Raw genomic sequence first — 13,529 nt, 5'->3', positions numbered from 1 at the left:
AACGTTGGATAGTACACGAGTCCAGGTTCCATAAAGCCTGACCCTGCGACACGGGTTTTCGATATCGTTTACGAGTTACGGGGCTGTTAAAGTACACGTACCGCTATCTTTATTGTTTAATTAAACGCTGCATACTCGACACAAAGGTGCCTTGGTCCGGTTGTAACTTTGTTCCGGTGCTTCGGAGCAGGACTGATCCACGACCGATAGATAGTTCGTGTCATCAGCTTCCATAAAACCTGACCCTTCGACATGGGTTTTCGGTACCGTTTACGAGTTACAGGTTGTCAAAGTTTATCTCGTAATGGTCGAGTTGGTAGACGGAACGCCCTAGTGTTGACAACCCGGTTAGTTCCAGGTTAGTCTTACAAAACTCGAGTAGATAGTGGTCGCCACTCTCTCGCGTTTTACCGTCAAACGGATGTTTGTTGCCACGCGCGTGTAATTCGAGATCAGACAAGGATCAAGACCGTTTGCGTCGATCAGTAGTCGGATATCGCAAGGTTGCGCATTAGATCCTGTCGTCGCCGTCTCCTCTCTTACGCCTGTAACCGGTTTTCCCGTTACTACGTCTGGTGCTCGAGACTGCTTATCTGCCTTTCTGACGCCATTTCCCCACTCCCAGCTGGAATCTAAGGTTGGCGGTCAAAGTCCACTGGGGGGATTTTACGTAATCATCGGTCGATAGTGCTGGTTTATTCGCTCTTGGGACGCGATGACAGCTGGGCGGCGGTTGGACCGGTGATTGATGGTAAAGTTGTTTCCTATTATCGTGATTCCTTTTTTTTTTGTCAATAATGAATGCCTTTTCGTTTAAAGTACTTGGACCTTGTGAGTAGTTATCGTTTGGACAATGCTGAACCAGTTCTGGAAGATGTTCAATTTCCAATTTTGCACCCGTTGCAACAAGCCGATTGTGAATGAGGAGAATTTGAGAATTTTGCGACATATTATTCTCGGATCCAGTATCGTGACTACGTTTTGTTTGGGATTCTTTGCGTTGCCGATAGTTGGGTTTGCCTCTACTGGTGTTGTTTCTGGGTCCATAGCTGCAGCTTGGCAATCAAGTATCGGTAATGTTGTTGCTGGTTCTCTTTTCGCGACATTGCAAAGTATGGGAACTTCTGTTTTGTATCAGCTTTTGTTTGGAGCTATTGGTTCACTTGTTGGCGGAGGCACTGGAGCACTAGCTTGTTTATTGGCCCATGCCGAGCAGCTGGGATTCTGTACCTGCAACGTTGATCGTGCAACGTAAATTACGATCCGAAAAACCAATTAATTAAAACGACTTGGAAGTTAATCAAGAAACCAATAAAAATAAATTAATAAATGTAATAATACTACATAACATAATATAACAATATACAATCAGGAATAACCTATGATTGACAATTCAAATTACGATTTGAAATTCTATCAACAAAGATTAACCAGCGATTTCAACTAATTAATTAACCATGATAATTTACGAATTTATGATTTGAGAGCCTCTGATGAAGACATCTCCGCATCCACCAAATTATCAAAACCTATATTCGCTTTAACAATAAACCAAACCAAACACCGGAAGCAACAATCACACAAAATATATCCTATATAAAATACAAAATTATACGATTAGATAACACCTAGGCATATCGACACACATAAACAAACAAGGCACTATATTAATAAAATCACACACGAAACGTCAACATACACTATACACCAAGGACACACAATAGAAAATTCCTTTGACTAGAAGAGCGGTGACATAAAAGAACATCCAGGACTTCGACAGGAGCCTCCTTTGGGAAACGAGACTTTCTACGAATCATCCGTATCGCCTTCATGAGCCATTTATACACACTTTTGGAATATCTCCTCCCCTCACGCTGAAACGACACATATAAGATTAAGGAGGGAAATAGACGAAGCACCATAGGAAACAGGACGAGGTTAAAATAAATAAAGGATACATACCTACACAACATAACCTGTAGTCACAAGAAAGACATAAAATTACGACGAACTAAAATACCGCGCAAATAAAAATAAATAAAATAAAAAAATTCTTTATTCGACCTATAACACCAAACAAATCAACACTTATATATCTAAAATACGGCAAATAAACAAGACACTGCTATCAAATAAAATCAAAGTCAAAATACGGAGCACCTGGATTCAGTTCGCAAAACTTTTTTATACACCACGAACGCACGACAGGAGAAATCCCCCTTTCACCGGAATAGAAATGACGCAAGTAAGCGTCCAAAACCTCCGCAGGAATTTCATCCAGGAATCGAACCTTTGAACAATTATCCGTATCAAGGACTTCGATCGATGGAGAATCGGTAGCTCAACGGTGTCTTCATCCGATAGGGCCAGCTCAACGGCCAGAGAACCATCAGGATCCGAGGCTAATGTCGAAGCCACAGTGTCTATCTGTTCAGAACGCACCCTCTCCAACGTCCTCAACTTCTGCGCACGGTTTCTTACACCGCCACGACAACCACGCTTTTGTCACATAATTTTTAGGGTTGGTTGGTGAAAATAAAATATAGTTGAGTCGTAACACAACAATTAACTTTGTTTTAATCAACCTTTATTATGAATTCAGCAATCACAATGTAACACGCACTGAATTAACATAAATCACAATTCACTCCAACCACGTTATGTAAGACTTAGTTACAACAATACATTAAGTACGCGACTTATAAGGGTAGAGACCGATATAAATATGTTGACTATTCTAAGGATACAGAATAAGTGAAGTTTTACTGACGATACTGTGTCTGAGGAAAGCTAGGGGTGGGTGTGTCTAAGGACACGGGACTATCGGATTTGTTGATGACAATTATGGTTAAGGAAGTGAGGGCAGTAGACACCGTCTCCGATTGGATAATAAGACCAGGTTGGTGGACCAGGAAGGGTTTTAGCCGCCCTCGCGAGAAAGTTGCTAACGGAACATACCAGATGTGGAGAAAACCAACTTTCTAAGCTAACACGTGGTAGACAATAAACGTAAAGGGAAATCTAAGACAGGAAATACTCGCTTGGTCCGAAGGACCTTAACTATGAAAATGCCAAGGCTCCTGGTGGGCACTTAAGACTATTGAGGGTGCGCACCAAGGATATGCAGACATCTGGGTGTCATCATGTCCGTGGTGTGTGGCCTGGTCTCTGATGTGAATTGACATTACACTTTCTCGAAACATTCACATACCGTTTGCGTGACTTGCGTTTCCCCTTATTCTTCTTTTTCCACTTCTTGCACTTAAAACAAAACGCACAAATTAATGAAATAAACAACACATGATAAAATGAATAAACAATACATACTTGCTCAGTGCACACAACAATACAGGTTGCTCAGGTGCAAGTACCTCCGTCTCCATATAACCTGTATCCAAAAGAAAAACATAAACGAAAATACTGATCGGATTCTAAATATTGTGAACAAATAATATATAAGCAAAACTCCCAACACTACCATTATTAGTAAAGAAACAAGGACGAGATGACCTTAGAACGTAAACGTTGAAATGAAGCCTCAAGCCACGCATTGCAAATAGAAATCTACTAATAATCAATCTAAACAAATAACAAAATCAAAATTCATAATATGCCGCTACGGAGATAGGACAACCTGCAACTACATATCAAAATATATTCATGTAAATCACCAATAAAAATACCGAAAGTAATTATCAAAATCCAAATAATCTATACAAATAAATAATGAGTAACCAAAACACATAAAACTACACATTGAAGACAACCACTTCACGACGTTTTCCATGAAATAAATAAAAAAAGAAAAAAAATAAAACAAACAAAACTTACTATACTCTATTGAAAGAAACACGAAACAACACATGCCATGCGTACAACGACTCCATAGAACAATAGAAGTCCCATTACCCATGAATTAGTTATAAATAAGAGTAGCAGCATACGAAAAAAGCTTTTTAGTCGGTTAAAAGGTTTCAGTCGGTTCAGAGAGATCATAAAGAGTTCAGTCGAGTTCGAAGAGTGCAAGAAAATTCAGTTTAATCAGTCAGTTCAGTAGAGTCCAATAGAGTTTCATTGTCCACCCTGTTTGTCATCTTCTCAAGAAAAGAGAAATTGTATATTCTAAGTCGTTATTTGAAAGAAATATAAAAGTGTTCACATTGTCACGGCCGGCCCGATCATCGAAACCAATATCAAGTTAGTAAAATTGTGATAAGTATCCATAATTGTTACCATTTGTTAACCGCGGCGTCGATACAACCCTTCGCTCAATTGCGTCTCCAATAAAATTTAATACAACAGAAAAGTATCAGTGTTAGTTACCAATTTGTTAATAAAGGCGTTTATATTGTTATTCTTTAAGTGTCACAGTTCGATTAACCGTTAATTCGATCAAGTAAAATTTGAATAAATTATAATATAACAACACCAACCCAACGCACGAAATAAATCTGTGCGTCCATTCTAATTATTTATTCCGAAGAATTTTAATCCTCTCCCGTACTAGTATTCCTGCCGAAACGTGGAATTTATTTGCCAGTTGCATTAAATGTAAGTAACGCTACCTATTAACATAACAACTATTGAATAGAAAAGAGAGAGAGAGTGAGAGACAACACGACGTTTAGACTAAGACCCCGGCAGACACAAGGTACAACGAATTGAGAATTCTCCAACGGTAGTGCGCTTGAGAGACGCGATACGAGATTGAGAATTCATACGAGTTGTTACCGAGAATACGACAGACGTGACAATACTTACAACACAATAACATTCTTGACGTAAAGACAAAATATAAAATCTACAATAAATACAAAATAGTAAAAGGAAAATTGGAAGTAGAGAAAAATAGTCCATTGTAAAAGAAAAAAAAATTGTTTGAAATAGTCCCTAGACTATTTCTGGTGGCAACATCTACCCTATTAATCGGAAGTTTTAGAATATATATGTCGGGTTTACATTAGAATTAGGGTTAGGGGCGTGAAACGAATCTTCGTTTGGATTACACGTCGTCGTTATGCAATAGAGAAGACTTCGACTAATGCAAATACGATTATCATAGAACTAGACAAGTAACCGTGGTAATTAGATACTCGAGAAACTAATGACAATGATCCTAGGTTCAATAACGAGTCCGCGGTCGACGGGATAATAGATGAACGTGCTCACAAAATCTAAGTCGGACGCGTAATATTCACTGGTCGTAAAGGGTTACTCTATTAGTCGATGGGACCGCAAGAAAGAATGACTTTTCGTCCCGACGATGCCACAGAAGAAAACTATGGTGGGGTATGTCTAAGGACACGAGATCATCGGATTCGTCGGGGATAGTCTTCGTTCGGAAAGTAAGGGAAATTGACATTGCTGCTAATTGGTCAATCTCCATATCGGTAGTTAGAAAAAGATGCTAGCCGCCCTCGAGGGAAAGTTGCTAGTGGGAGACATCGTTCGTTGAAAAAATAGATCTCCCCTAACTTCCCGTAGTTGGGACAAAGACTGTTTGTCCGTTTGAAGGACTTTAGGTAACTAGATCTTAGTGTTTATAACGGCCCTCGGACTAGCTGATCACGTACTGTGGAGACGCGTCGGCATTTGGTAACCATCATACCCGAAGAATAGGATCTGCGTGTGGCGAGCCACAGGACAGAAACCGTTGGAATGTTTACTGTCGCGTGCCGCTACAAATATTTCTTTTAAAGAGAGCTATAGAATTACTCCATACCTTTGTTAAACAAAGCGTTCATCCCGTGACCGCGGCTACGTTCGGCGACTGGCTGTCGCCTCGAGCCCAAACTCATTATCACAACTCGCGAACAATTACAATCGGATTGAATAACTACAATTGTCTAATTACAGCTATAGTAGACTCTAGATTACAATGTTGCGGGATTATCCAAAATTCCAAAGGCTCCGGTGTTCTTTCATCTCCGACATATAAATACCCATAGACTCATGGCTCCGAAGCTCTGTTGTAATGTAACGCTGCCAGAGTGTGGATCTAGATTACTATACACTATACTTATGCTTATATTTATACTTATACTTACAGTTACACTTATACTTAAATATATTTCTGTTACACATCCATCACGCGTTCCTCGAAGAGGTAACTTCAACAAAGGTGGTTGGAAAATTCTTCAGCTTGCTCTTCGTTGCTTCTGGCTCATGTGTTGTCCGTTAATCTGATTGCTGGGATTAGTTTAATTGGCTTCTTTATTTTGTACGTGGCTTTCCATAGGAAATAGTTGGAATTTTCGTACGCAGAAAGTGAATCTATGAATTTTGAGAATTCGTTATTATTATGATCTTTTATTTTACATTCTATTTCCTTTGCAAGTTTGTTTAGATGTTTTTTGCTTTCATATGCTCTATGTTTTTGCCATTTTGCTTTCGCTTTCCTTTTTTTCTCTGATTTTGTCAAGAAGGTCTTGCGGAATTATTTTTGTTTGCCTGTTATTTGGTTCATAAGTAGTAGTTGCCAATGCTACTTCTATAATCTCTGTCAATGTACTGCCTGTTCGCAATGGTGCATATACTGCTAACATCTGGAAGTAATTGCCGTTAGTTTGTATTGTAACGGTGGTTGCTTGAGCGTGTTCCTGATGGATTTGGCTATGTTGGTGTTAAAGGTGGCGATTGATTAGTTACTTGTGCATAACTTCGGCTACCAAAGGTGTTGGTGTTTTCATGATTAGAGTTCTATTGTATTGTTTGCTGTTGGATCTGATTCCGTAATATGTAGTCGCTGTATGTTCTGCTTCGAAGCGTGTACCAGGAGGGTGTGAGGAAAAAGCAACACCAGGTTAATGATCATAGAGATCAACTTTTATCTTAGATATATGATTATTATGATTATATTATTCTTATTTTATACCTAACTAATTTCTAATAAATGTTATATAAAATAAATATTTTTTCATTATTAGAATCCTTTGTAAACTCTATAATTATATTATAATTTAGCTTCCTCAATAAAGAATTTAATAACATTGAAAATTTTTAATCATGGGTAATATTTTAAATGTGACACTATTTACGTATGTTATAGGTAATGTTAATAGTTACACAATTTTTTAATAAATTAAGAAAAAACTAAAAAGAAACTTACTTTCCAATATATGCGTCAAATATAAAAGCATTAAAGATATGTGTACATATTTAATTTGAAAATTGTAGTCTTGTTAAACTTGTTTGTTGGTAATAATAATGCATGTTTAATAATGGTTCATAATTAATATTCATTTAAACAATGCTTTCTGTAATAAATGGAGTATTGTAGATCTGCTTGGAATAAATGGTGAGAAATTATAATAAATACATAATATAGTATTAGTTATTGAATAAGCTTACTGCTTTAGTTTATATTCTTTACCTTTAGTGCTTTCACCGAAGAATGGCGCCAAACACAAAATCCTAGCTACTCGATCACAGTGTTCAATAGTGGTCAATTGGTAAAGTACATCTTGCGACATTAAGAACCTTATCTCCTTTACAGCAGTTAACAGACCTGTGTGTACAACTATGGCCTAGGGACAGTGTGGCATATTAGTGAAATTAAAAGCTTAAAGTCAGTAGTGTCTGCTTTCATTAATGAAAACTTAAATATATTTTTTATGCTTATTATATATTTTTTTAAAATACTGTATGACTGGAATAATGTAATACAAATACTTTGTTAAACATAATATATTAAAAATTGGATTTATATTCAATTACATTCTACTTTCCACCAAGAGTTACGCAATTAATTCACAATTACTCTCTTCGTTTAGGATCGTTTGGAAGATAATACATTTTCTTACCACTCTCTGACTTGTTTCTGCATCCCTTGGCTGAGTAATCAGGCATTTGAACTAACGTTCCAAACTTAAATGCTAATTCTGTATGTTCTCTATAATGACCAAAAATTTGTAATAAACACGAAGTATAAATCACCTTAAAGTAAAAACGGATAACACCATACAGATTTAATTACTAAGATGTGTGTAGCTCAAAATTTGATGTTAATTTAAAATTGTAATATAATTTATTGTTAAACTTTGCAAAAAAGTTGTATTTTCTTTTGAGGTTATCTTTAGCAATCTTATGAAAAGGTTATTCAACTATTATTTATATCTATTAATAAGAGCGACTTTTAATAATATCTTACTTTTTCTTATTATTCTTTATTTCCGTCGTTATTTACACTCTAATACACGGTAAATATTATTACACTTTGTTTACAGACAACTTTGTAAACGTATACTTTATACATTTATATCTATACCAATCTGCCATAACTGGTGCAGGAAGCGCTTTTATAAATGGCGGAACCAATCAGCGTTGAACGAATAGATTTGCCACACTGTCCCTGGATCAACTACACATCGCAGGGCTTAACTCTTCAGTCAGGTCTGTAACTGATTCCGAATTTGAAAAATCACCGTACGTGTAATCGATCCAACGATCGAATTAAACTGTCAAAATTTCCAATTAGTTGTGGAATAACAATAATTGTTTGGCCGTTATCTTTTCTGATTGAAGAAAACAGTTACAAAACGAAGTGTATTCATTGAAACTTTTATTGCATACAATTTTGCATAAATAAAATAGTTTTATTTTTTTAGAAGTAGAGTTTTAATTAAACAAGAATATTTATTTTGCTTTAATAAAATAAAAATTGAGTGTTATTAATGTCTTAAGACGAATATTAATGAAAGTAATCTGGGAAATACAATATATTACTCCTAAAACTAAGCTCTGAAATCTGAGCACATATATATGTTAGAGATGAAAGGAAACCGGAGCCTGCCCTTTGGAATTTTGGATAATCCCGCAACATTGTAATCTAGAGTCTACTATAACTGTAATTAAACAATTGTAGTTATTCAATCCGATTGTAATTGTTCGCAAGTTGCGATAATGAGCTTGGGCATATTCCACGTTTTCGCAGAGTCCGACTTAGATTTTTGTGAGCACGTACATCTATCATCCCGTTGACCGCGGATTCGTTATTGAACCTAAGACCAACATCACTAGTATCGCGAGTGTCCAAACGCCGCGGTTGATTGTCGAGTCGGTAGCATCCATACTCGTATTAACAGACCGTACCTTCGTTATAGCACGACGATGGCCGATTCCAATGAAGATTCATCAAACGCCCACAACCTTATTCCTGACCCTTCTCCGACATATATATTCTCCGCACCCAAACGTATATTAACTGATAGAGGACAAAGTTTTATTAGCGAACTAATGCAACAATACGAAGAAGCATTTAGAATCAAACACATAAAAACTACTTCATTCCATCCACGATCCAACGGAACCATAGAACGAACACACGCTGTAATATCCGACATGTTAAAAGCTATACAAAACGACAATGAAACAGAATGGGATCAAAACCTAAATTTTGTGTGTCTAACACTGTGGTTCAGGATGTCACTGGATATACGCTTTTCGAACTAACATTTGGACATAAGGCCAATCTCCCCTCTACCATATCCTAAAGTCCCCAAAGAACATACGTTGATGAAGTTAGCTTCAGGAAACGAGAATGGGATGCCAAACTACTTAAAGCCAGAGAAACTCTAATGAAAAGTAAACAAAGATATCAAAGAGATCAAAGGAGAAAAATGATTAAACCTCAATCTATTTTTAAAGAAGGACATTTAGTATTAGTATAACGATCATAAAGAACACAAGTTAGATACTGAATGGCTAGGGCCATACACCATTGAAAAAGTAAAAACCCCTTATTATGAAATAATAGTAAATGACTCGATTAGGAAAATATATGGTAATTGTATTAAACCTTACTTTCCAGGATGATCTTCACCTTCTTCATAGTTAGCTAAGCTAAACGTTATACCTCTTAACGATAGTTCTATATATCAAGAAAAATTAGCTCATGCATACTTATATAGCGAATCTGTAAACATAATTATAGGTTTAGATATTAAGGATATATATGCAAAAATCAGCGAAATTAAGAGATTTAGACTAATGTTAACAGAGCATTGTAAAAGTGAATGTCCGTATTTCAATGAAATGATTACACGCGCTCGCGAAAGAAATTTAGGCAATTTACTAATGCATATTAAACTTATGACACACACTCGTTATCGAAGAGGGTCATTGAATTTTGTTGGATCCATTTCTAGAAGTCTATTTGTAACTCTGGATGACGATGATTTAGAATTAATAAACAAAAATATAGATAAACTTTTTGATGAAAACAATAAATTAAAAACCAACATAACTTACAAAACAAAACTCAAAACTATAGCTTTACCCTTAAATGACAGTTTAGAAGAAATCCTGTACAATCGTATAGAATGCACCTCAATCAAATTTCCAACGAAGTTAACTCTCTTAATTATGAACATAGAATTAGAAGTCTTAAGAAATGGGAACTAAGTGTCTTATAAATTATTAGTTATATTGCTCTAGCATTACTAGGAATATATATGTCGGAGATAAAAGAACACCGGAGCCTTTGGAATTTTGGATAATCCCGCAACATTGTAACCTAGAGTCTACTATAGCTGTAATTGAACAATTGTAGTTATTCAACCCGATTGTAATTGTTCGAGAGTTGTGATAATGAGCTTGGGCTCGAGGCGACAGTCAGTCGCCGAACGTAGCCGCGGTCACGGGATGAACGCTTTGCCTAACAAAGGTATGGAGTAATTCTATAGCTCTCCTTAAAAGAAATATTCGTGGCGACACGCGACAGTAAACATTCCAACGGTTTCTGTCCCGTGGCTCGCCACACGCAGACCCTATTCTTCGAGTAAGATGATTGCCAGATGTCGATGCGTCTCCGCAGTACATGTTCGGCTAGCCCGAGGGCCCGTTATAAATCTTAAGGTTTAGTTAACTAAAGTCCTTCAAACAGACAAACAGTCTTTGTCCCAACTACGGGACGATAGGGGAGACATATTTTTCAACGAGCGGCGTCTCCCATTAGCAACTTTCCCTCGAGGGCGGCTAGCATCTTTTTCTAACCACCGATATGGAGATTGACCAATTAGCAGCAACGTCAATTTCCCTTACTTTCTGAACGAAGGCTTTTCTCGACGAATCCGATGATCTCGTATCCTTGGACACACCCCATTATAGTTTTCCTCTGTGGCATCATCGGGACGGGAAAGGCATTCTCGCTCGCGATCTCATTGATGAAAGGAGTAACTCTTTACGACCAGTGAATATTACGCGTCCGACTTAGATTTTGTGAGTACGTTCATGTATCATCCCGTCGACCGCGGATTCGTTATTGAACCTAGGATCATTGTCATTAGTTTCTCGAGTACCTAACTACCACGGTTACTTGTCCGGTTCTATAATAATCGTATTTGCACTAGTCAATGTCTTCTCTATTGCATAACGACAACGTGTAACCCAAACGAAGATTTGTTTCACGCCCCTAACCCTAATTCTAATGTAAACCCGACATCAGAAGTGGGATCAGTGCCGGTTATAACAGTGCAAGAGCTTACGAGCATCGTGCGCGAGTTAATTCCGTCGCTAGTGCAAAAAATCGAGTGTGGAATCTAACAATTTTTTGACTCAGCTGCATAGTGCGCAGCTACCAATCTGATTATGGAGGAAAATCCTTTACAAAGCAGTGCCCTGAATATAATTTCAATACCGAGTGTCGAATCGACTTCTACGTAGTGGACGCACTAACTGGTAGATCAAGCCATCCGGGTGAGTCGTTTCCATTTTACCCCGATTTCGGAGCCGAGTGTTCGCTAATTAAAGAATCCGTAGTCATGAGAATTTCTGGCAAAAGAACGATTGATATAGTAGTAATGCGAGGAATAAGAGATATTGGTACTAAACGTATCGCTCAAATCTTGTCCGTTACAGGTGTTAGTGGTTAGAGATAAATTTTTCATGTCCTGACTGATAGTTATTTAAAAATACGATATCGCGATTGCTCGTCAAATTTTAAGCCAAGATCTTGACGTAATATTACACAAACTAGCCTTGCTATGTGTAAAACAAAAATAATTCATGCCCGTAATAAAACCGCTGAAAACGAGATCGATGTCAATGAAGTTGACAATGAGGTACGTGGTAGTGATAAAAGTCGATTAATCTTTCTTTTCGAAAATTCAGAGATTCATCCGTTACGGGTTCGCTACGTACTCGTACAAAAAATACAGGACAGTATTTAGACATCCTTAGACACACCCCATTATAGTTTTCCTCTGTGACATCATCGGGACGGGAAAGTCATTCTCTCTCGCGATCTTATCGACGAAAAGAGTAACCCCTTACGACCAGTGAATTTTGTGAGCACGTTCATCTATCATCCCGTCGACCGCGGATTCGTTATTGAACCTAGGATCATTGTCATTAGTTTCTCGAGTACCTAACTACCACGGTTACTTGTCCGGTTCTATAATAATCGTATTTGCACTAGTCAATGTCTTCTCTATTGCATAACGACAACGTGTAACCCAAACGAAGATTCGTTTCACGCCCCTAACCCTAATTCTAATGTAAACCCGACATATATTTAACGGATTGCGACGGCAATAATTTGCCTTCGGTATTTCGCTACATCAGAACAGATCTATCCTCCACGTATGTATAGCTATTGTGTATGAAATAAAGTAAACTCTTTGTATTTCCGAATCCTCTCTATATCTTAACACATGCATAATGTATAATGTATAGGATGTGTGGGGTATATAATGATGGACCTGAGACATGGACGTGCAACAATAGATGCTGTTTTTCCTGCTCCTGATTGCAGAATCTAAACACATTATGAATAAAGTCAGTTTAAATATTATTGAAACTTTGAGGCGTTTCTTCCTCCTGACAAGTAGAATAGGCTGCAATAAAAAAAAATTTGTCCTTGAAACTAGTACTTACGGCTTTGCACGAACTACACCTACTGTTTATACACTCTGTATATTTCGCAATCGTAATGATGTACACATACACACGTACACACATACAACATACAAACATACACACCGTTTCCGTGAACTTCTGAAATTTTCATCCTCTGCTTCGCAAACGCCGATGCTACTTGTCGTGTTGCTGCCGAGCGCAAAACATCGAAACATTCTAACGTAGATTGTAATTCGACCAGTTGCGGAGAGACTCGATCGCGATGAAGCGCGTCAACGGGGGTAGTAAATCTCCGTTACGATTAGACAATCGACGCCACGAGCTTGTCACGTAAAATTGATACTTGGATTGTAAGAGAAAAGAAAGCTGAGTCGTAACCCCACTATTAATTTTCTTTTATCGAACATTATTATAAATTTAGCACTTACAATAATAGAATAACACTGAACCGGAGAAAGGGGTTGCACAAGAACAGCGACTAGAACAAGAACTGCCCGAGCTGGGTGAAGTCTCGGTTTATATACGTTTTGGTTTGAGGATGTTGAGGGGGCTCGGTGTAGGTTATGACGTGGAAAAGTGTCCGAAGGTTGGGAGTTGATGTCTTATCTCTGATGTAGGTTGAGATGTGATTGATGTCACAAACTGATCGATCCCCTATTTCGATTAGGATAATA

The 13,529-nt window shown here is 37.6% G+C and overlaps 2 long non-coding RNA genes across 8 annotated transcripts; one reads left to right on the top strand and one right to left on the bottom strand.

The window, feature by feature from the left end:
* The first annotated feature begins 933 nt into the window (after positions 1-933).
* LOC117165096 (uncharacterized) lies at positions 934-2,565 on the top strand. The gene is made up of 2 exons (XR_013059588.1): positions 934-1,073; positions 1,139-2,565. It is a non-coding gene; the product is annotated as an uncharacterized LOC117165096 (long non-coding RNA).
* Positions 2,566-2,570: 5 nt separating this feature from the next.
* On the bottom strand, positions 2,571-13,248 carry LOC117165104 (uncharacterized). 7 transcript variants are annotated; one of them, XR_013059585.1, is made up of 8 exons: positions 8,150-8,305; positions 7,803-7,891; positions 7,373-7,526; positions 7,109-7,281; positions 6,048-6,545; positions 5,855-5,982; positions 3,328-3,388; positions 2,571-3,261 (listed from the first exon to the last, which is right to left on the bottom strand). It is a non-coding gene; the product is annotated as an uncharacterized LOC117165104 (long non-coding RNA). The 7 variants fall into 7 exon arrangements; XR_013059582.1 differs by having other exon boundaries at positions 5,855-6,545; positions 8,150-8,304; XR_013059584.1 differs by lacking the exon at positions 5,855-5,982 and having other exon boundaries at positions 8,150-8,304.
* Between the last annotated feature and the right edge of the window lie 281 nt (positions 13,249-13,529).

This window comes from Bombus vancouverensis, chromosome 11, assembly GCF_051014615.1.
Source record: "Bombus vancouverensis nearcticus chromosome 11, iyBomVanc1_principal, whole genome shotgun sequence".
NCBI lineage: Eukaryota > Metazoa > Arthropoda > Insecta > Hymenoptera > Apidae > Bombus > Bombus vancouverensis.
The sequence above is the reverse complement of the archived record's forward strand: the minus strand, read 5'-3'. Positions and strand labels throughout refer to the sequence as shown.